We start from the raw sequence: 24,592 nt of genomic DNA, 5'->3' as shown, positions 1-24,592 counted from the left end.
TGCCCATGAAAGTTTTGCCAAATCTTCTCTGCCAGTGCCAAACAGCTTATTCTTCTGTTGCTATTGACTCTTGTTTGGAGCTTCTGGTACCCCAGGTGCTGACAATCAGGTGCCTGATTGGTACCTGACTGGCAGCACCGGTAAGCATTGGTCCTGCTACAGACGCACTACCGTCTGCTCCAAGAATCGTCAGGCCACGTTTGACTGCTCTGGATAGGGCCTGTGTGAAAGGGCAACTTCAAGGTGGTGTTCCACATAACCAAGTTGTGGGATTATTTTGAGTGATCCCAAGTGCCATCTTCAAACTGGAGAGCCAGGTTCCCATGTAATGGAGGATGTCTGAGACAGCCTAGTAAGACCTTTTCTTCACCCTGTTAACACCGAAGAATAACAGCTTTCTTCCACAGATTTGCAGTCAAGGTTTGCAGGACAATATGGCTGACCAATCTCTACACCGACTGCACACAGCTAATCTCTGGTCTCATAAGGCTGCTAGGTGGCCAGTGCTGGTGTTGGCAACATATGCACCAGAACCTTAACATGTGTTGGAACGTTATCTTCAGCGATAAGTCTAGATTCTGCCTATGGCAGGTGGATCTTAAGGTCAAAGTGTGGAGAAGGCATGGAGAATGCTGATTGCTGCACAGATAGAGTAACATCTTTTGGTGGAGGCAGTGTGGTGGTGTGGGGCAGCATCTCCCTCACTGGAAGAAAGAGGCTTGTCATCATTGTAGGCAATCTCAATGCAGAGAGATATCAAGATGAGAGTCTGCAACCAGAGGCAATCCCATACCTCCACAGTCTGGGACTGAACTCTCTCCTTGAAGATGACAACCCTCGCCCCTACAGAGCGGGGTTTATCAGAGGCTACCTCCAGAATTTGGGAGTGGAGAGGATGGAACGGCCTTCCAACAGTCCTGGCCTCAACCCCATTGAACACTTGTGGCTGACTTGCGACAAATGGAAGAATGAGAAACGGGATGCCAGGCTGGTGACCAGCATGAGGAGGAGGTTCCAGGCTGTTGTGGCTGTGTATGGTTCTTCTACATGCTACTGAGGCTTCTATTTTTTAAATGATTAATTTGTCAAATTGGCAATATGTCTTGTTTCTTCAGACTGTAATCATCCAAATCCACCAAACAAGAGTCAATGGCAGAATAAGCTGTATGGCATTGGCGGGGAAGATTTGGCAAGTTTTTCATGGGTGCAACCAACATGCTCAGCTCTGCTGCTCATCCCACAAATGCATATTCCTCACCAATGTAGCACCATTTAAAAGGGGACTAAAGAAGGTTTCCAATGATATAATATTTTGCTGAGTAGCATTGTTAAAACAAAGAAATAATCTACCAAACAGAAATGTGCTTACTTTTTGTGCTTCGATGTCTTGCTGTCTCTTCTCTAAATACTGGCATGTTTGGTCTTATGCACTTTATACTTTCCAAACCTTTTAACCTTTTTCAGTTGTATTTCCACAGTTTGAATCACCTCTCTGTTACATTTTAATACATCTTTGTGCCATTTTGATAAAGACACAATGGTATACATAACTCAAAAAGTGGGATAAAAATAGTGGGACCAAACCGGCAATTTTTCAAACCAAAGTTTTTTTTTGAACGACATCTTTGGTTCTGAGAAACTGAAGTTACCCACAATGATATATCAGTTTTATGTTCCCACTGACAAACTTTCTCATGCCCAGGCTTGGACTGCACTCATGGCTGCTCCTGGTGATATTTATTATTAACATAGCTGAGCGTTAGATGCTTATGGATGCATTCGGTCTACAGGGCCTTTAAATCTAGATCTCCATCTCGCTCCACTCTCTGCTTGATCTGTTGCTGCTTTTTAACTGTTGCTGCTTTTAAGCATGAATATTTTATGTGCGATGTGAGGCCTACTTGCATTCACTTTATCAATGCATCATAGTTACATCTGGGACGATTTTGCATAGAAGCCTCTGGAATAAATGGAAATGCAAGAATTCAATCAAGCATGATCGATTGCGGCGATGGACGCGAGCTGTCTGCCTTTTATGCCCTCAGAGTGTTTTTTTAAAGTACTTTGAGGGGTCTAAAATGATGCTTGAACATGCAGCACACAATTACTGAAGCCCTGAGAATATTTCTCCACAATCAGCCCTCAAATTCAGACAATTTGTCGTGTCTCAGCCGGCACATCCCGCTGATGAATGGAAAGGAATCTCAGCAAACAGCAGAGAGCAGGAGAGCCTCACTTACCGTTGAGATTATTAGAGCGCTGTTGATCAAATTTACGACTGTAATTTTGCCTGGACATGCTTGTGTTTTCCATTTACATATGGTTTATAGAGCTGTGATTTCATTTGCATAATAGGGGCTCAAAGTGATATGCTGATGAAAGCAGAAGGGAGGGCTCTCAGTAAACTTTTTATGGGCTGCTGTTAAACCAGGAGAAAGCAAATACCACGCCACCAAATAATATGTGTGAAGAAAAAGAAAGATACAGACACATTCACATTAAAGTGCTTGGATCTGTTGTTTCAGCCCCCAAAAACAAACAGAGCATGTCAATATCCTTCAAATGCCAAAGAAAGTATGAGTCAGTAGACAATAAATTACAAAACAAGTGCAGACAAAGACAAAATTCTGCTCAAATCTGGCCCAAAAAAATTATTATAATTCCAAAGAAATTGGCTTCAGCTCAGGAAATGTGTTTGTGTTGCATATTAAATCCAACAAAGCTAGTGAGGCTTTAAAAATAATTTTAACCAACACAAAACCAAGCTGAAAATGAAATTCAGAGCAGCATTTAGCCAGAAATTCACTGATGTATCTACTGATGGTACTTAGTTCTTCATATCCTGATCCTGATTCTTCATATCCTGAAATTTTGGTTTCAAAAATACATGTGTATTTAAGGCTTGCCTCAGGGAGTGCAGGCCTCGTCAACAACAGGCCCAACAGTAATGGGAAAACAGTAATCATATTCATATAAAAATAAAGACATGCTATCCATTTAGGTTACATATCAAGTCTGACTTTTTTTCATTTTGGCTACAGAAGAAACAGAGCAAAAAATTTTAGCCTAATCTTATGACTGTTTCAGACTGGGTGCATGGCGGTTGTATGTTTGCAGCATCACAGCTTGAATTTTTTTCCACATACACAAGACAGTGTGCAGGTAAAATGACCCCTCTCACCCTGGACGTGGACTTTTTGAGGCCTTCCCCTCTGGCAGGAGGCTGGGGCCCATCAGGACCAAAACCATCCGCCACAAGAACAGTTTCTTCTCTCCTGTCAGCCTCATGAACAGTACTCCGGCCCTCCCCCCCGTTCTCTACAGACTATGCGTAACATTAAAACACTTCTGACTTTTTTCTTCTGTCAACTGTGTGTGTTGTATCCTTTTGAAAATGCACTATAAGATAATCACATATACCTGCACATCTGTGAAGTCTGCGCTCTCCGAGTGCTTTTCTAGTTTATTTTAATTTTGCTACTACATTTGTCCATGTTAATCAGTTAAAATTTCTAACCTCTTACCAGTTTTAATCAGCCTCTTATTATTATTCTCCTATGTAATTTGTTTTGCACCTAACACCAAGTCAGATTTCTTTAATGCAGACCTCCCCACAGACTTTGCTGGGCCCCTGAAAAACCCAGATAATGTGCCCTTCCCAGTTGAAATTTACTGATTATATCAATATATATGTGTTGGATCAGTAGCATTGGTGCTAACATCCTGGCTAACAGTTACATCATGTTGGAGCCGAAAAGAGTGTCAGGCTATTATTGGGTTCTGATGTTGGTACTAGTTTTATCACCACTTTTCCCATCCATTATTGCCACATCTTTTTGCCACTTTTTTGGAAATTTTTGCCACTTTCTGCCCATTTTTAATTGCCTTCACTAGAGATAATAGGCCTAGCCAAAACCATGAGAAACAGCCCCATACAATTATCCCTCCTCCACCAAATTTCCTAGTTTGCACAATGCAGTCAAGCAGGTACAGATCTCCAGGCATCCATGAAACACAGACGCACCCATCTGACTGCCAAGCCAACATCAGATTGAATACTTTTTAAGACCATTTCAGGATTCTCTTGCAGTTATGTGCATGTTTTGTGCAATTGTAAGATAAAAAATATGACAGTATACTCAGGAAAATGCAAACAGTATTTATTATTGTAGTATGTTAATTAACAGACTGAAAGTATTACACTGGGCAAACGCTTCCCTGCAAAACTTCTTTTTATCAACAAATTTGTGTAAAGTGTTGATGAGCATCAGCCCAGCCTAAGCTCCAACACCTTCTCCTTCAACCACAAATACTCAGAAAACTTGCATTCACCTATCACTTACATGCATAAGTCATTTAATCACATACTTTATTCCCTAGCAAGGGACATAATTGTGCAGAGTGATGTCAGATCTGGTGGAGTTCCATCACAATCTCACTTGTGATTATAACAAAATCAGTGGACTGATCATTGACCCCCCTACTGATTTGCTGTTGTTCCTAAATGCTTCAGCTTTCTAATATTCCTAACAGTTTACTGTGGAATACCCAGCAGGGATGAAACTTCCCGAACCGTCTTATCCAAAAGGTGACGTCCATCACATTACCACAATTAAAATCACTGAGCACTGAAGAACGACCCACTTTGTATCCCAAATGTTTGTAAATGGAGACTGCATGGCTAGGTGCTTGATTTTATACACCTGTGGCAGCGGGTCTGATTGAAACACCTGGATTCACATTGACAGTTTTGGCCAAATACTTAAAGTGTCTGTTGGATGACAAAAGATGCAGTTGTCGGCTGAATTCAAAGGAGCCTTGGAAATAAGACAGACCTTGATACACACGGTGACATATTCAGCCTTCAAAAATGTACTGTGAAGGATGCAACCCTTAAACTGGGACACAAGCTATGTCTAAAATTTCCTGTTAAGAAACTGTTCTTTGTGAATGTGATTTCAGTTTTACAAAGGAGAAAAATATGGGAATGGGAGCAGAAAATAAAGGATGACTTCAACTCTGCTTGATAGTAGTGGCTCAATTGTGCGTACGCCACCTGCATAACAAATAAATCCCTGCTTCATATGGAGTTTAATTAGGGGAATATATCCACTACATTTTTGACAAGGAAGAATATTACATAAGGATATTATCTCTGCTTCTATCTCTGCTATCTCTTCTTTGCTTGAGATATGAAATTAATACTTAATAAACACCCAGAAAAAGGGTATATAACTTTCTCTGAATGGTTTCTTTATCAGCAATCTGTCAAGGTCCTGCTGTGCTGTCCTTATGCCATTGCATACAGAGCTGTAGAAAGCAAAGCCAGGTACTACTATGCCTTTGAGAGAGCAGAATACCAGAGTAGGAGTTATAAATGATATGCTGCTCCTGGAGGTGCATAATTAGGAGCAGCAGAGAGAGTGCGCAGATGACAAATGAAGCTTTTGCACATCAAACTGGACCTTGTTTGATGTCGCTCTTGGTGAAATCAGAGGTGTTTCAAGACCCTCTGAGAGCACAGAGCTGCAGCATGTACATCAGAGTGACACTCTCCCTCACTCATCACCATCTCCCCTCTCACTACACCGCTCCTCTGCCCCCCCCTCACAGGCTTGCTGGTTCTCCATGAGCATCCATCTGCACCAGTGATCAGCTGGATTCAAACCACTGCTTTGACAAGCAGGTGTGGCTGCTTTGAAAGGTGCTTTTGTGGTGTAATGTGGAGGATGGGGGCAGGAGGTTGAGAATCTATAGATCTGTGTGTGCATCTGGGTGTGTATGTGTGTGTGTGGGCATGTGTGCAACAGACAATATCGTTGACACATTTGCCCTTTCCTAGAGTGCCTTCCCAGACTGTCTGCTGTCTCTCAAGCGTCCTCGTAGTCTGCCAAGCGCAGCTTGTAAGGTGCCATGTTCTGACCTTCCTGCAAAGAGTGGTTAGAAATGACAAACTTTCAAATGATACTGTCTTTATGTCACTTTTTTTCCTTTTTTTTTTTAACTCTAGAGCTGCCTGCTGGCTTTATGCCTCATGCCTGCACTGGTAAAACTTATAGCTTGGTCTTACTTTCAGATTTATATCCCAAAAATAAAAAACGCCTTTGTGTTAAGCGAGGTTTTAAAGACAAATTTCTTTACTCAAACATGCTCTGCTTCAATGAGACTTTGACCTCTTGCTGTAGAGCTGTGATCATCAACTGGAGGCCCAAGGAACCACATCAGGCCCCCATATCTTCCCATCCGGCCCCCAGAACATGATCAAATTCAAAATAAGTGTAGAGGTAAACTTCTAGAGGAACAATGCTGCAGTATTTTGGGATTGTTTTTTAAAATTTTGACTTTATTATTTTTTAACAACTTCCCCTCAGCTATTAAAAGACTCCAAAAGCAACTGAGATTGAAACAATTTAATCAGGAATTACTTTATGTTACACACATTATTCAGAGATCCACCTATATGCCATTATTAGCTAATATAATTTATGTTAAACACGTAATTGTCACTTCATTCATAATTAAAGAAAAAACAAAACAAAACAAAACAAAAAAAAAATGGAATCTTTCAGCTTCAAGTGTTTTAGAAGTGAAATTTTCCTGCTTGGGTTTTTCACTTACCACTGCATAGCATAGACAACATAACAGTCACAGGAATATTTAGCTAAAATATCTCAGTCGCCCCCTTGTGGCTGGCTGTAATATAGGGACTGATCTCCCTGTTGGAACCTAAAATATGTATACATTTGAAAGAAAATAAAAATATATATACACAACTATCTCAACTAGACCATTTTAAAATTTTCTGTAGTGTACTTGAAAGTTTGGCCCGCAAAATGCCTGTTTAGGAAAAAGCTGGCCCTTGTACAAATGTGGTTGATGACCCCTGATGCAGAGCTGAAATCACTTTGTACACCCTGGAGTGGAGAGACAGTAAGACACAAAAGGTCATTGCTGAAGAAGCTGACTGTTCACAGAGTGCTGTATCCAAACACTTTCATAGAAAGTTAAATGGAAGGAAAAAATGTGGTAAAAAAAAAACGATGCACGAGCAACAAGGATAACCACAGCCCTAAGAGGTTTATGAAAAGAAGCCCATTTAAGAATTTGGGGGAACTTCACAAGGGGTGGACTGCTGCTTAAAGAGCCACCAGGCATAAACATAATCCAGGATATGGGCTGCAAATGTCACATTCCTTGTATCAAGCCACTCTTGAGCCAGAGACATCATCAGAGTTGTCTTACCTGGGTGAAAGACAAAAATGACTGAACTGTTGTGGTCTCAAGAGTCCAAGTCCTCCTTTCAGATGAAAGTAAATTTTGCTTTTCAATCGGAAATCAAGGTCCCAGAGTCTGGAGGAAGAGAGGAGAGACACGGAGTCCAGGTTGTTTGAGGTCCAGTGTGAAGTTTCCACAGTCAGTGATGATTTGCTGCTGTTTTATCAGGCCCAAGGTCAGCACAGCCATCTACCAGGATGTTTTAGGGCACTTCATGCTTCCTTCTGCTGATCAGTGTTATGGAGATGCTGATTTCATTTCCCAGCAGGACTTGGCACCTGCCCACACTGCCAAAAGTACCAAAACATGGTTTAAGGACCATGGTATCCCTGTGCTTGATTGGCTAGCAAACTAGCCTGACCTGAACCTCATAGAGAATCTATTAAAGAGGAAGATGTGAGACACCAGACCCAACAACGCAGAAGAGCTGAAGGCCACTGTCAGAGCAACCAGGGCTTCCATAACACCTCAGCAGTGCCACAGACTGATCGCCTCCATGCCACACTGCATTGCTGCAGTAATTCATGCAAACAGAGCCCTGACCAGGTATTGAGTGCTGCATATGCTCATACTTTACAATAGACTGGTTGTGTGTTAAAATCCTTTTTGTTAAGTAATATTCTAATTTTCTGAGATACTGAATTTTGGGTTTTCATTAGCTGGAGGCCATAGTCGTCAAAATAAAAATAATTACACATTTGAAATATATCAGTCTGTGTGTAAATAAATCAACTTTTTGATTAAAAAAAGTTTTGAGAACAGCGGCTTTGTCCCATCATTGTCTCAAAAATACATCAAAACAGGAATCAAATGAGGGGCAAAGTAACTTTAGAAAGAAAAATGTTGTTTGAATTTTTTCCTCAATGTTCCTGCGTGAGTTTGTCATCCATCTGCTCGGGACTTTGCTCCTCCAGGCTTTGCTTCAAAATGGACCCAGCAGCCGAGGGTGCACAACGGCGGACGGAGCAAAACCATGGCACAGATGGTGCGGGGCTCACACGGCTGCTCTGGGTTTTAGGGCTAACTGTAATCATATCAGTCCACAGGATGGGGTCCTGTTAATTTGAGGTTTGGCTTAAAAAGAGGAAAGAGGCAAAAAAAAGTGGAGAAAAAGCAAGAGAAGTTCAAAGACATTTTTTTTCTGCAATCTACAGAAATAAAAACAGCATGTGAAAAAAGAGCATTTGGACACGTAAAGGAAAATGGAGTAAGATTTGGTGGAGGTTAAAGATGGTGAAAATGTCAACAGACTCAGATAATGATAAAGCAGAATAAACTCAGTCAGGAGCTGCGCCTCTTCATGCAGACTTGTTCACCTTATCTCACTTCACCATCATGTTCAGCTTGAAGTAATTACAGCGAGAGTTTGCCCATTTTTAAGAGGCTTGAGGAATCTGTTGATACTGATGCTGTGAGTCTTAACACTCAGCCTTTAATGGGAGAAATGAAGGATAATTTTGAGATCAATATAATAATCTCTGAATTAAGAGTTCACTTCAAAGTATTGATTTCCTGAGTACGACTCTGTAAGAAGTGTAATAATGACTAAACCTGTTCAGGTTCTATTCCACTGTAACATTTGTTTCTCTGTCTGACTTTTTTTTTTTTTTTTTGCAGGATAAAATAGACTGGAATAAAGAGAAGTGCAAAGGGAGACAATATTTCATGGGTTGCCTTGCAAGACAAACATGACTACCTTCATTTTACTGTTAGACTTGCATTTGGGTTTCATTATTCCTGTTTTAAACAACCATCATGTTTGTTGCCAGCAACAGTGTCATGCTGATACGCTCCCACAAACAGACTGCCTTTCTCTAATAATGAGTTTCTGTCTGACTTAACATAAAGCTTAAAATAGTAAGAACAAGCTTGGCCTCTTTTTTCTTGTTTACTAAAGGAACTGTGACAACTACAGCACAGTTTCTGGAAAGTTTGTTTGTACTGATTTGCATTAAGAACAGTTTGATGTTAGGAAGAAAATGTGCTGGGGCTTCAAAAGTAGAGGAGATTAAAGTCCAGCACAGGTTAAACTGAACATTTTTCAGTTGAAAATGAAAGAAGCTGTCTGTCCATCAGCGCACTGGCTGCATCAGGAGCAGGATCCCACAGGACCCAATGCAGATCTCTCGGGAGTGGGGGGTTTTGGCATTGCTGCAGGTCCTGGAACATCAAAAACAAGAAGGAGGTTAGGTAAAAGTGTAAAAATAAAATACAATAAAATGAAATGAAATTAACTAAAATAAGATGCTCAAAAAGAATTAGAAAAACACTAAAAGATAGCTCAGTAAATTTTGCTGAAATAAATAAAAAAACAAACAAACAAACAAACAAAAAAAACCCACATATCCTAATGGCAACACATAAAGGTTTAAAAGTGTAGGGCCTTAAATTGAACCTTGGGGAACTCCACATTTCATTTCTTAAAATTTAGATGAGTTATCCCCAGTGTTAACATTAACTTTCTGTCAGTAGGATAATCTTTAAATCAATGAAAAACAGTGCCAGAGAGATGAATAAAGTTTCAAGTTATTGCATGGTCAACAGTATCAAATGTTGCCTCCCTCAGGTGCAGTCACACTAGCACAAAGGGTAATTGATTATCCATATTGGACCTGAGGTCATTAGCAACTTTAACTACAGCTGTCTCTGTGCTTGGATTTTTCCCTAAAACCATACTGATAAATTTCATAAATATGGCTGGAATTAGTGAAGTTCAGCATTGGTAGTCATACGCCCAGACGTGATCATCTGACGGCCGGCTGATCCTAATTATCGCCTCCCAGCTCCCACAACCAATCACAGCTCTTTCTCTCAACACAGTGGTCCATTTAAATCTGACTTACTTTTCACTTATCCCTGCTTGCATTAATGCTGATATGCTGCTGCTGGCAAAGCGTAACCTCCTCCACCCCAGCCTCCTCCTTTATAGCATAAAGCTTGTTGCATCCTCATATTCAAATGTATGCTGCTATGGAACAAATTTTACTGTATTCAGCATGCATGCATCCATACAGGGATTTCTAACCATGCACTTCCTGCAAAGTCAAAGCATGTTGCTTGACTAACCCAGGGAGCATCTTTTGAGCAGAGCTTTCTCCGCAAAGTAAACCTGTATATCCATTTTGAAATTATATATGTTTGAATATGGGTCTGTCAGCTTTTGTTAAATAACAAAGATTCAGTATGGTAGAATTTAAACTCAACAGTACAGCAGCATTATAATTTGATTTGTTGGCTTTTCATCCTTCAGTGGGCCCTTTTGTAATGGAGCTCTGGGTTAATCACAGACTTTAATTCTTTGAGGACTTTTGCTAATGAGATTTTCTTTGATAAACCATAGCACAGAAACAGCTTAGCCTTCTTGTCCTTTGCCTAATACTTCAGATATTAAACCCTAACTGGTGTTTTAGCTGTACTGCAGTCATTTTGAGGCCTCTATTTGTTGGTATTTTTTTTTTAGCTTTTCAAGCGTACATAAATGGGTCAGCAAGTGGCAGCCCCGAGCTAGGTCAGCGCTGACATGATTTTAAAATGTACTTCAAGAGAAATAGAGAAAAGGGAAGGTGAAGTTATGGGACCAAGCCATGTCAGCAAACATAATTGGGGGCTGGGACAGAGACGAGGGGAATTCATGTAGCGGCTCACCTTCTGGTATTCCCACCGGCCTCTCTGCCTTTGTTATTGTCAAGAAATATTCCAGGCCAGGCCCACTTGAGACTGTTTCTGGACAGTGTCTGATCAGTCTATTTTATTGTGAGATTTTCCAGCAGAACCAAAGAGAAGTTTTTGATCCAGCTCTGGAATGTCTTGTTCTGCATCTTCAGTTGTTACCAAACCATTCCTCTGAGCAGGAATTATTGTTTTTCTCACACAGGGGGAAAGGCGGGAGACATTCAAGGCCCAAGTTTGTGACAGATGGTAGGAGCCGGTGCCAGCGTAGGCCTGGGCGAGAGGCCGGGTACAAGGTGGGCCCGAGCGAGAGACAAACCACACACAGCTAATCTGGCACGCCATCAGACCTGTTGGCAGCTCTCCGAGGGTAACAATTACCGAAGCAAGGTGCTGTAGAGCCGCCGCTTTGAAAATGAAATGAAATGAGTTTTTCCCTCCATCGCAACAATGAGTACAGGAGCGGTGATTGCCTTTCAAACCAGTGCGTGGTTCCCTTTGTTCCTAATCCACCAGAAATGTAAAGCAGATTAGACAGACAGACAGGCAGACACAGAAAGAGCCGCTTTGTTCTTCACGTTTCACTCCAAACCTTAAAATGGTCAACAGTTTATTAAGTTCAAGAGCCACAGGGAAGACAGAAATGTCCTGTGAAAAACTCAAGCTAAAAACGTCACTGTGGGGACAAACAGGGCTGACTGTAACGAGGCACCGAGGGGCCCTGTCACACCCTGACACAAAAGAGCTCACTAGAGTCTCTCATACTCAGGGGAGAAGTGCCAATTTTTCTGTCCTCCCCCCTCTGGGTTTGATTCTCTGAGTGGCTCTGTTCTACTCTTAGCTTCTGATCAATACGTCCTGTTCTCCTCTTCTCCGGTCAGCCTGTCACTGAGCCTCCAGGGAAATGTGAAGAAATGGCAGAGCTCCATAAAGCAGCTGTGTCCGTCCCAAAACGTCTGCTGCCAGGTGCTTCAACTCAGTGTCTAATATTTTGTGAGATGAGGGAAGACTGAGGACTTCTAAACCAATGAGGAATTTTTCTGGGAACCAGGTGTGACCATGGACTCAAAAAAAAAACCCATTATTTTTTTAACCACTAGGCCTGTTTCAAGTTTATCATCTCAATCTGTCTGGAATGATTTAGTCACACCCAGCAGCTCCGAATGTATCAACAAAGTTGATCACATTAACCATGAACTATTGCCACTAATTTTTAAATTTAGTTTAAAAAATGATTACCACATCATTTAACTTCCAGTTAATTTGGTTTCTGTTAAGGGCAATTAAGCTATTTTAAAGGGGAATTTTTTGGAAAAAAAAATGTAGTTTTGCATATTCTTTTCACACAGTCACATCAGTCCACAAACTGTCATGCACTTTATCAGAACATTGTCATATCAACTAAAACTAGATCAAGAATATAAAGTGTAGAAATAACTGAAATACTACCAGAATTAATGAGTCTTAATCTTAAGACCAGGACTAAAATTAAAAATAGCTGTCAAAACAAACACCCCTCCCCTGTACCACACAAGACCAACAAAATGCATCACATCATCACAATGTGCATACAGCCACATGGATTTCAGCACCATAAGTCTTGAACAAGGACCATGACTTTCTTTAAACTCACTGCTATGAAGTCATTATTGTTGCAAAACTCAAGAGCACATTTTCACGCTTTGAGATCATGACTTACTGATTTGGGCCACAGAGTTTTCCTCAAGCTCTCCATTAAAACCTGTGTGCTCACAGCTACCACCTTATGCTTAGATTTTCTGTGTATGTGCTCATAATGTCTGCTTGCTCTCAAATCTTTAGTTGTTTGCTCAAAATTCTCAAAGCTTCCTGTCCTTGTTTGAAACGTATTTCTGCTCCTAGAATTTAAGATCACTTCATACTCCTTACTTTATGAGATCAGAGCAAATGTCAACTAGAGAACAGAAGAGCAAACTTGATTGGTCAACCATATACCTGATTTATATTGATTGGTTCAAAGTCATCCAGGAGCAGAAATAGTTTGTTGTGCACAGAAGAAAGTTTTGTACAAACGCAGAGCATGTTTTGTATGAATGCAGAGAAAGTTTCATATGTGTGCAGGGAAAATTCATACACCAACAGAAATTTTTGTATGCATGCAGAAAAAGGTCCTCATGAATGCAGGTAATGTTTCATTATGCATTCAGAGAAAATTCATATGCATGCAAAGAAAGTTCCTTATGCATGCAGAGAAAATCTGTACGTATGTAGAGAAAGTTCGTATGCATGCAGAAAAAAATTTAGCATGTATACAGAGAAAGTTTTGTACCTATGCAGATTTTTGTATGCATGCAAAGAAAGTTTCGTATGCATGCAGAAACTTTAGTTTGCATGCAGAGAAAGTTTGTATGAATGCAGAGAAAATTTTGTACAAATGTAGAGAAAGTTTTGCATGCATTCAGAGAAAGTTTCATATCCATGAAAAGAAAGTTTTGCATGCATGCAGAGAAAATGTGTATGCATGCAGTAAAAAGTTCTTATGCATGCAGAGAAAGTTTGTATGCAGGCAGGGAAAATGTGTACGCATGCACAAAAAGTTTTATATGATTACAGAGAAAGTTTCATAAGAATTCAGAGAAAGTTTTGTATGCATACAAAGAAAATTTCATACTCATGCAGAAAAAGTTTTGTACCCACTCAGAAAAATCGGAGCAGCAGTTTAACAAACAAGCAGAAGCAATCTGAATGAAAGGAGGTGGTTTAAGCTCAAGCCCAGTAGATTTGATCAAGCAACCAAAGATTTGAGAGCGAGGAGACATTTGAAGCACAGAGAAAATCCAAACAGAAGGATGTAGTTTCAAGCACAAAGGCAGGTATGAATAGAATTTTTAGAAGAAAAATCTGAGCACAAAATGAGTAAGTCATGCTCTTAAATGTTAGAATGCGCTCCTGAGTTTTGCAATAATAATGGTGTAATACACCTACACAGTACAGCAGTATTATTCAGATACAGATTAAGGATTGGCAGCTGTGCAATCAGGAGTTCACATTAGTCTTATTAGTTCTGCAGAGTTCTTCACTTCCTATTCAATAAAAAGGAAGTGGACACTGTGGACATTTAATAAAAGGAGTATGAAAGCAAGAATAATAAAAACTTTTTACAGACAAAATTGAACATTATCTGGATAACAAAAAGGTCTGACCTGGACACCTACACAGAGAATTCTGCTGTTCATTATTTCACAGTATTTTTCCATTTGAGGTGGTGCAGTGGCTGGTGATGACACCTCACAGCAAAAAGGTTGCCGTTAGAATCCTTTCAGACAGGGCCTTTCTGTGTGGAGTTGCATGTTCATGCACGGGTTCTCTCTGAGTGCTCCAGCTTCCTCCAACAGACCTGCTCATGAGGTCAATGGTTACTCTAAAGTGTCTGTAGATGTGAATGTAAGCGTGACTGCTTGATTGCCTCTGTTTTTCAGTCCTGTGATTGACTGGCGACCAATCCAGCGTGTGACCCACCTATAATGACGTGGCTGTGATTGGCTCCAGAGCTGCCTGTGACTCTAAACAAGATGAGGGGTATAGATGAAGGATGGATGGATGGACTTTGATGTGATTATCTCAGAGCAAGAGAAAAACAATATGTGGGAAAGATGTCATTTCTCCTTCTCATAACTGCTGAAGAATGTCAGGGTGAAATACAGATGTCAGCGCCATATGAGTCTGATTGCTGCATCAATTTCCTCAACCTGAGGCAATCGGAAGTGAGTCACTCCATCATGATGGTTTTTTACGAGATGGTTTCCTCCGACACAGGTGGGCCTGAGATGGGATTCCATGCAATGATTGTAGGCTGGTTAGAACACCATACAGTAAAGCTATCCATTGATTCTTTTTTAGTCAATGACCATTCAGAGATCACAGGAGCCACAACAGGGAATCTATCACAGAAGGAGGTGAAATGGGAACGTTTGTACTGAAGGGCTGAGGAACAGGTTGGCAGGGGAAGTCAGGTGATCAGGTTTGTGCAGGACAGAAAGGAGCTCTGCCCAATAACCCATATATGATTATCATAGCAGCTCTTCATAAGAATACTTTGAAATGTTTTTAACATATTAAATGTGCAAACACTGTAAAAATTAATGGATGATCCTGTGCACCTTGTCAAATCTTCATAGTCTGCAATTTTTTAAACACAGTACACAAATTCTGCCACCAGGAGGCTCTAAATCAGGGGTGTCAAACTCATTACAGCCGGATTCTGGATTCAGGTCTAACCTGAGGGCCTAACAGGGTCACCTTTTTAACCATAAACTGTAGACCTCATTTCCCCAGTCATACAATATGAAGAAAAAAATGGTGCTGAATTTGAAATTCAAAAAAAGGAAATTGAAAAATAAAGTTTTTTAAAGGCAAATATATCAGAAAAAAAAGTCAAAATCATGAGTTTAAAGGTCAAAATATGAAATTAAAAGTCAAAATGTATTTCTAACTTTTTAATTGTGAGTCTAAAAGGTCAAACTATGGGTTATGAAGTCAAAGTTAGGAGATAAAAATATGAGATGAAATACAAAACAATTAGTTAAAAAGGTCAAAATATAATTTAAAACATAAAATTATGAATCTAAAAGCTCAGAATATAAGAAGTCAAAATTATGAGTTGAACTGCTCAAAAAACAAAATAAAAAGAAAAATTGTAAGTTTGAGTCCTAATTTTGAGATGTATAATTATAAAACTGATTTAAAAACACAAATTAATCTCTTTTCCCACATTCCTGACTTTTTATCTAAATATTTCTACTCCTTACTTTTTAAAATGTATGGCTTAATGAGGATTTTTATACTTAAGGAAATCTGCAGACCTCATACTGATGGGCCAGTTATAACAGAAATATGATATTACCTTGTGGGCCGGATCTAACTGTTCCCTGGGCCAGTTTTGGCCCCCAGGCCTTGAGTTTGACACCCCTGTTCTAAATCCAAACAACCAAAGATGAGCTTAGCATGTCTGTGCAACTTGCAATCCTCTAAATTACAGGGGTAGGAAGTTAAGGGATGGAAATACTCGGGCAGAACAAAACCTGCAGCCAATGGCAGAGAATAATGTTATATTATATGAAAGCAGCATGAAACATGAAGGAGATACAGCCACAGAACAGCAGCTTCCAATAGCAGTTCAAGCTTTCTTGTTGCCATCTTGTTTTTATTTTTTTTCATTTTCCAATCAGGGGACTGTAGAGTTTTGTTCATACCCTTTTAGAGATAGCTAATAAAAAGCCTTTATTTTATCAGGGTTACAAGCTGAAGAAAACATGCAGGCATGTGTCAGTCATGCAGGCCTTCAACAGGCAAGATACTTGTTATGTTTTCATGAGTCTGTAGCACTGATGATATAAAGGCTTTTTTCCCATTATTCCTCTGGATACCTCAGACCTCATTAAGAACTTTAGGTTGAAGAGCAACAGAGCAAAACATTCTTTCAAACATTTTTCATACCCATACAGCACTTTATCCATCTGCCTTTTATTATCTGGTATTGTTGAGCCTGTAAGGATGATATCATTATGTTTTTTTGATTTTGAATTCAGAATCTTTAATGAAAAAAATGTGAATTAATCTGAAGCAGAACATAAAAACATCATTAAAAAATGAATAAATTGAAAATGAAGTTGGGTTTTTAAATTGCCTTGTTTTGACCTGAACATAAGAAGGGTTTTTTGTATTACATAAATGTACATAAGTTTTTTTGTTTATTTTCCAATTTTATTTCCTCAGTTGAATCTCTAATAGTATTATTGTATCACAAAAAACAAGTGTATTGGATTTTGTCCGGAATAGGAGACAAAAACTCATTAAATGCAAGGTAATTTTCTTTTTCATTTCCAGAAACAAATAAGAAAAATGATTAAATGGTTTTATTTTAATTTTCATGAAAAAATAGGTAATGACTTGAAGGCAGAAATTAAAAAGGTCTCTTTTTGTCCTTTCAGTGACAGAATTTTGTCATCGACAGAGAAGTGCCAAATAGATTCTGATGTATCTTTTTTACTTTCCTAAAAAAAGCCATTAATGATAAACTGTTAGACAAACATGTCAAAACATTAAAGATATTGATGCTTTATTACCTTCGCCAAGGAGGTTATGTGATCAGCAGGGTTTATTAGCTAGTTTGTTTGTTAGCAACATTGCTCAAAAAGTTGTGGACGGAATTTGATGATATTTTTAGGAAATGTCAGAAATGGCATAAGGAAGAACTGATTAGATTTTGGGAGTGATCCGGATCACCGTCTGGATCCAGGATTTATTTAAAGGATTCTGTACTATTGGGACTAATGGCAGAGGTCTGCGCTGATACCACTTTACACCAGGAGATGGTGGACATGAGTAACTTAAATCCCAGCAGCATTTTTGGGTGTGTTTCTATTCAAAGTTTTGGAGTTTATAGAGTTTGAAAGATGCACGCCTGGTCAAGGAGACAAGTCGGAGCGTAACAGGGAGAAAGACAGCGAATTGTAGCAAGAATACTCACAATGCTGGGAGGAATAGAGGAATATTCACCCTCTGCCATGACTTTCAGCTGTCCAGTGAGACCATTGGTGAGACTCTCAGTGCATCTGTTGGCACCTGCAGGCAATGCTTCCACCATGACAGTCTACCCATAGTAAGCCAAAGCTTAGCCTTACCGTGCTTCCACTCTACGGGGGAGGGAGTAATCAGCGAATGCTGGGATGGGGGGTACATGGGGATGGATCCAGGAATTTTTTAAAGAATTCTTCACTATTGGGAGATAGGGCTAATGGCGGAGGTCTGCGCTCTCTGAGTGCTCTTCTAGTTTCTAATACCAAAAGATTGATTTAGTTCATAAATACAGCGCCTCACAAATTTATTAGATTACCAGCCAGTGTAAGGTTTATGTCACAGCTGACCTGAATTAACAGAATTGGTAATGACTTATATCATTTTAATGTTTCTGTAATCATTAATAGCATCAGTATGACTTTTGATGTATTTTTAATTTATTTTTAATGCTAAATTATGAGTATTACTGTCATCCATAAATTTTCAAATCAACTGTTCCACAAAAAAACAACAGAAAAAAATGTAAAGCACATTATTATTTCTTGATTAAGATGTCAAATTAGAGTTATTTACTTTAATTCCTGAACTGAAAAGTTAGTTGTATGGTTGAATGTCATGCTTGATTATTTCTGACTTCTCAGAGAATCCCAAGTAGGCAGCTCAAATTTGGGTACAAAAAGGTGAACTCAGTTTAAAATTCCTCATTTCCATTCAAAATGGTTTGTTAAGCACTGTATATTAAACACTGCGACAATCTCAATGTTTCCTGCAGAAAAGAAAACTAATGAAATGTTTTTCTTGATTTCATTTTAGAATAAAAAAAAATGAATAGTTTTTGGATAGAAAACTTAAGTTTGGCAGAAATAAGTAGCCTACATTTTGTGATTAACTAAATATGCATTTCATGCCTCTTTGACCTTTACTGTAAAGAACCCATGGGCTTTTACTTTGAAAAGCAACACACCACTACCTTTGTGGCACTGCTACACTGTTCTAGTACTTTCTTTCCTTTCTGTGAATGTGAAATGAAATGAAACCATTTTAACTTGCTCATCTTGGGTTTCTTTTTTCTTTAATTTGAAAAAAAAAAAAACAAACCAAATGTGCAGCCATTTTTCATTATTTAATACAAATTTAAACTATAGATTCAAAAGATACACTGACCTCTAACAAATGCATACAATTGTACAGTCTTTTTTTGGTGTTAGATTTTAGATTGAATATTTAAAAAACTGATCATACAGGGATTAATCTGCCACCTTTGGATGTTTATCGATATGATTGTTCGCTTTAGGAGCTGACCCAGTCAGCGAGGGTGCGCACCATTAGCAATCAGAGCAAAACCACACCATGGATGGAATCAGTGGTACTGTGGTCCATGCAGAGATGGATATACTTTTAATTTCTAAACTCTTCATTGGTTATACTCTTTATTTAGAAGTGGGTATACTCTATGGCTGTGGTTTCAAACTTTTTTTTACCCAAGGCACACCTAAGATCTAGCCAAAATCTCAAGGCATGCCATGTCCATATTAAAACAAAAAAGCCCCTTTAAATTGGTTTGTAGTAACTCAAGTTGCTTTATAGCTGACACAGTTTTCTGTGTTTTTCTTATAGAATGGTGCATTTTGGGTAAAGTTTGATATTTTTGTACTAGTCCAGTCATGCAAAACCACTTCTTCAGAAAGTCTTTCCTCATCCTGGAGTCAGCACCAGTCAAATATTTGGGTTAATTTTGTAGCTAAATGCTAAAGTTAAACTGATCAGTTTGTCACCTTTGTAAACTGAACAGAGGTACATCAGAGCAGAGAAAAAATATGGTGTTGTTAAGACTCAGTGTTAAAAATACTCCTCTGCCCTCCCTGGGCTGCAGTCAGATGGATCTATGGAGAGAGAAGACACAGGAAGAAGACAGAAGACCTGAAACAGCCTCCTGAAATAGCTCCAAGCATCCAGGGAGAGAGAGAGACCTCCCTCAGCCTGATGTTAATTCCCCTCTGTCCTTGTGTGTGGTCATGTGATTGTAGAGAAATAGATGTGTGTTGATATTTTCCCTCAGCCTGTCTTCCTCCATTTTTCCCTCCTCTCCTCTGATTTGATTTAAATAAAAGCCACCCAGTTAAATTGAAGTGTCAGGGTGAAAATCCCAAAATGTGCTTAAGTGAAACAGGATTTTTATGAGTAAACATTTCATTCCCGCTCTCTCGCTCATGTTTATTCATTTACGGCAAGGCTACGGAGTAATGTTTCGTTTTGGTTGCTTGCACTATTCATTAGCTCGTGTGTCGCCCGCGGTGTAGCCACTTACAACGGGCTGCCGAGCTGTGTTGGCGGCTATGTTATTGACAGAAGCATATGGATTTCATTTCCTATTCATCACGCCAACCGCACTGAGAAAGATCCACGAGAGCGCGTCTTTGTGTGGCGGTGAGACAAAGCAGGAGAGAAAGTAAGAAAGAAGGAGGGAAAAACAATCAGGGAGTAAATGTGTTTGTAAGTGCTGGCTTTAGATCTCTGTCCTATACGGTCTATTCTACAGAGACGAGGTTGTTTTAAAGACGGCCGTTTCAGAGTGCATCATCACTCAAGCTATCCGAGGTCTCAAGCTGAGGGTGTTGCCATATATCAAAGTATTGTTGATCAATATTGATTGATCGGTGCAACTTCTGGGAATATCAGGACCCATCTCTTCCTCTCACACCATTCTGTTTATGTAAGTAATATGGGAGACAAGCAGCAAGTCCGCCATAACTTTTTAACCTTGCAAAATGCCACAATAAATCACAAGCAGGGGCGTCAGATGAACCGATCTGGCAGCTGATAGCCGTCCTCCTCCATCCCTGTGTGGGAACAAGCTACCAGCGCATATTTTCCCACATACAGCACAAAGACTGTGTTTGGTTTAACATGACGTCTAGTGTCTGCGTGGGTCACCTGATACTCTCCTAGCATCAGTTTGTTTACCACGTTTGTTCAAAGAAATGCAGACGGATCTCTTTCTGCAGGGATACGGAGCGTGACCGAATGTGAAGGAGGTTTTTGTTTGGTTTAAGGGTTTGGCAAAGATCTGGATCTTTCTCCAGTTTGACCAAAACCCCCTTGGAGTGGCTCTTAAAGTATAATAACAGTTATTTTCAAAGTAGGACTCATGTTTCTCTAGGTTTGGCCATCTTGCCAATCAATTATGATGTAAATTCTATCAGACCCTATAAATTCTGATTTCGCTGTTAGCCAACAATCTGTACAACATCCAAACCACATCTTTCTCAACACAAACTCTTATGCAACAAGTAAAAATCTCATAATGGGACTTCTATTAAAAATTCTTTGGCATCTCAATCAAGAACACTGCAGTAAAAGCTGAATAATTAAGTCTAATTTACCGTTTTGTTGGACACACTGCATTCAGATACCAAACTGACTGCTCTCAATCCTGATTCAACCTTTGCCAAAAGCACTTAGCTCTACCCCTATGTTTTGGGCTCTTTCAGGTTTAGAGGTAGGGTGTCCCAGTTCTTCCTGGAATGGAAGGGTAGGGTGAAGCGTTAGGGCCAACTGGCCCTTGATCTGGAGATTTTCAAGGAACACACTCCAAACCAAGTGTGGAAGTCTCCCAGAATGCCTTTGGAAACATGAGCAAGATGGCTGCAAAAGAGATGTATAAATGTCCAGTATTTTAGTTGTGTCTGTTAATATAAATGTGGTTGAAAGATTTCATTCATGCTATCGATGGCTACCGATGACCTAGCAGGAATTTGAAGGGTTGTCCCATTTTTTGTCTAGCTTGTAGAACACTTTTTTAGTTATCTAACTGGTCAAAGTACTTTTACAACACAGGTCACCTACCCAGTCATACACTAATGGCAGAGGGTGCAAGATCTGGAAATCTGGCTATCAGTATTTGCTAATCCCATTTACACACATCCATTCACATCCATTTACATGATACTGATGCAGCAGTGGGAGCAGTTTGGGGTTAAGGGTTAAGTATCCCCAGCTCTTGCAGTCTCTCATGACTGTAAGACCTGTGACCTATAACCTCTAGATTGAAAAATGACTGACTACCTACCAAGCCACAGTTGCCCCAAACATCTGACATGTCAGATGGAAAACTTCCCATAGCCAGTTTTTGGAAAAGGGCAGAGCCTTTGAAAAAAAAAAAAAACTCAGAGGGTGATTGGATGAATGTTCTGTCTGTCACATCTTTACAGGCCAATCAGAGCAACAAATCACCTGACATCATAGGTGTGCGCTGCTACCGAGGAGTAAACTCCATAGAGAACTGAATAACTCGAACCATGGCGACTGTAGACATGTCAGTACACGACTTTTGTCGTTTTTGAAAAGAAAACAACTCACTGCTGTTCTTTGTTCTTCTTTTAATGAAGAAATGTCATCAAGTTCTTATAAAACTGGCGCTTTAGCAGCATCTATGCTAATCTCTTCTGACATAATTGCACCGGCCTCTTTGCTTACGTCACGACTCCACCACACCTAGAAGTACTGCCTCTCACTCCTCAAACTGATTGGTCCTGTCACTCTCTTACAGGGCTCAGGCTGTTCAGATGGGAGTTTTACAAGATGGATTCGCCAGTAAGACACACGGGAACGGGCAAATCCATCTGCTTTGCAAGGTTATATTCATCCAAAAATGCGTCAAGTGTGCAAGGTTTAGGATTATAGGTCCCAAACTGTAGAATCACAGTTGAGTTGACACATTCTAAGACAGGCAACCTCTCTGGTCGCTGTACCCACATGTGTGAGCAGTCACAAAAGGGTTATGGTAGTGCAGAAACTTGTTAATTTACTCAGCATGTAATACAAGACATTTCTGTTACATTTTAATGGCAGTAATATAATAAGCTGCTTCTGAAAGTAATGCGAACCACCACTGTTTACTACCTTGTCAGCATTAAAAAGATCCAATTTGAATGCAAAACTTCTACCCTTTATACCTGGGGCTCAGTGATCCTCTCTAAATTGGAAAGTTGGCTGTTGCTTCTTCACGTTGAAGTCTTCTGGTTCATGACGCCAAACCCCAAGTGTTCTTAATGGCGTAGCCTGTGGTGTGAGAATGTCGATGGATGGGATTAGTTAGTACCGATTGATACTTTAGATTGCATCCTTTCCCATTAGTATGGAAGCCTATCCACCCCCCCACCCCCCCATTAAAAAAGAAAAATGTGGAAATCAGGTTATTAAAAAAATCAATAATTCTCATAATTGTGAGTTAGAAAATCAAAATTATGAGACAAAAAGTCTGAATTACGAGATAAAAAGTCATAACTATGAAAAGAAAGTTGATATTAAGAGAAAATTCAAAATTATGAGATGAAAGGTCAGAAATATGAGACAAAAAGTCAAACTGATGCGATAAAAAAGTCAAAATTATTAGATAGAAAGTCAAAATTATGAGATTAAAGGTCATCATTATGAGATAAAAAGTTGAAACTATGAGATAAAGTCATAATTATTAGAAAAAAGGCAAAATTATGAGATAAAAAGTCATAATTACGAGAGAAAAAGTAGAAATTATAAGATAAAATTCCAAATTATGAGATGAAGAGTTTAAATTATGAGAAAATAAAGTCAGAATTATGAGATAAAAAATCACACTTATTAGATAGAAAGTCAAAATTATAAGATTTACGGCCATAATTATGAGATAAAAAGTTGAAATTATGAGATAATAAAGTCATAATTATTAGAAAAAAGGCAAACTTATAAGATAAAAAGTCAAAATTATGAGAGAAAAAGTAGAAATTATAAGATAAAAACTCATAATTATGAGGTTAAAAGTTGAAATTATGAGGCGCGCTGGTAGTCGAGTGGTTAAGGCGCACGCCATAAACGCAGGCGACCGGGGTTGGAATCCGGCCCGTGGCACTATTTCCTGCATGTCTCTCCCCGCTCTCCTCCCTGTTTCCGACTCTATCCACTGTCCTATCTAATAAAGGCAAAAAGGGCCAAAAATAAAATCTAAAAAAAAAAAAAAAAAGTTGAAATCATGAGATAATAATGTCATCATTCTAAGAAAAAAAGTCAAAATTATAAGATAAAAAGTCAACATTTTAAGAAAAAAGTCAAAATTATGATTTTTTAGAATTGTTTTTATTTCTAGAATGGCCTGACTTTCACATTTTTTCTTTTTTATTTGGTGGAAATGGGCTTCCGTACATTAGTCCATGTGACATGTTACATAAAAGCCCTTTGAGTGGTCAGGAAACAAGAGAAGCACAAAGTAAGTGCAATCCATTTACCATCCATTGGCCTCCGCATTACAAAAGCACAAAATTAAATTGACGGCTCATTCCTTTTAAACTACCTTCAGGTTTATGTGTTGTCTTTTCTGCCGGGCATTTAGATCAGACATTAAATGCCTCCAGCAAACTGCAGAGTTATTAATCTCTGCTGTGACAGAATTGATCTTGAACTTTGGATTGAATATAAGATGTAACATCTTATATTAGAGTTTCTTGTTTCAGATGCTGGGTTTGATCAGGGTCAAGAGTTGAGATTTGTTATTCATGTTATCCTGGAGGCAGGGCTGTAATTAACCATGATGTTTGTGTAGATTTGGTGCTGCTTAATGCAGGGTATGTATGGCTGAGGGAAATGAAATGTGAATGGATTCTGTCTGATATCATTTGAACAACACCTGTTCTGCTGCTGAATCAGCCCCACTTTAGCAGTCAGTACTTCTGTGTGCATTTCAGACTGAATCCATCACACAAACAGCATTCTGCAATGTTTCCTTCCTGCGTCACTCAGCTAACAAGCGAGGAGAGGCCATTTATTACTCTGTTTTAAATCGGTCCCTCTGGTGGATATTTCTTTGAAACTTGTTTTGGAATATTTTAATTGCAGAGAGGATAATGTGGTAATTATTTCTCTCGACTTGTGCAGCATAAACCTGATGCATTAATGTTTACAGGGTCCGCTGATAGTTTCACCGACTAATAAATTCCCATTTCATACATCGAATGGTGGATGAAATAAATGACATTCTCTATTTTTCTGGATGGATGCCACTTGTTTGTCTGTGCCTGAACATTTTAGATTATTAAATGTTCTCCAAATTTTTAAGCAA

The sequence above is a fragment of the Cheilinus undulatus genome, linkage group 14, assembly GCF_018320785.1.
Source record: "Cheilinus undulatus linkage group 14, ASM1832078v1, whole genome shotgun sequence".
Classification (NCBI taxonomy): Eukaryota; Metazoa; Chordata; class Actinopteri; order Labriformes; family Labridae; genus Cheilinus; species Cheilinus undulatus.
The sequence above is the reverse complement of the archived record's forward strand: the minus strand, read 5'-3'. Positions refer to the sequence as shown.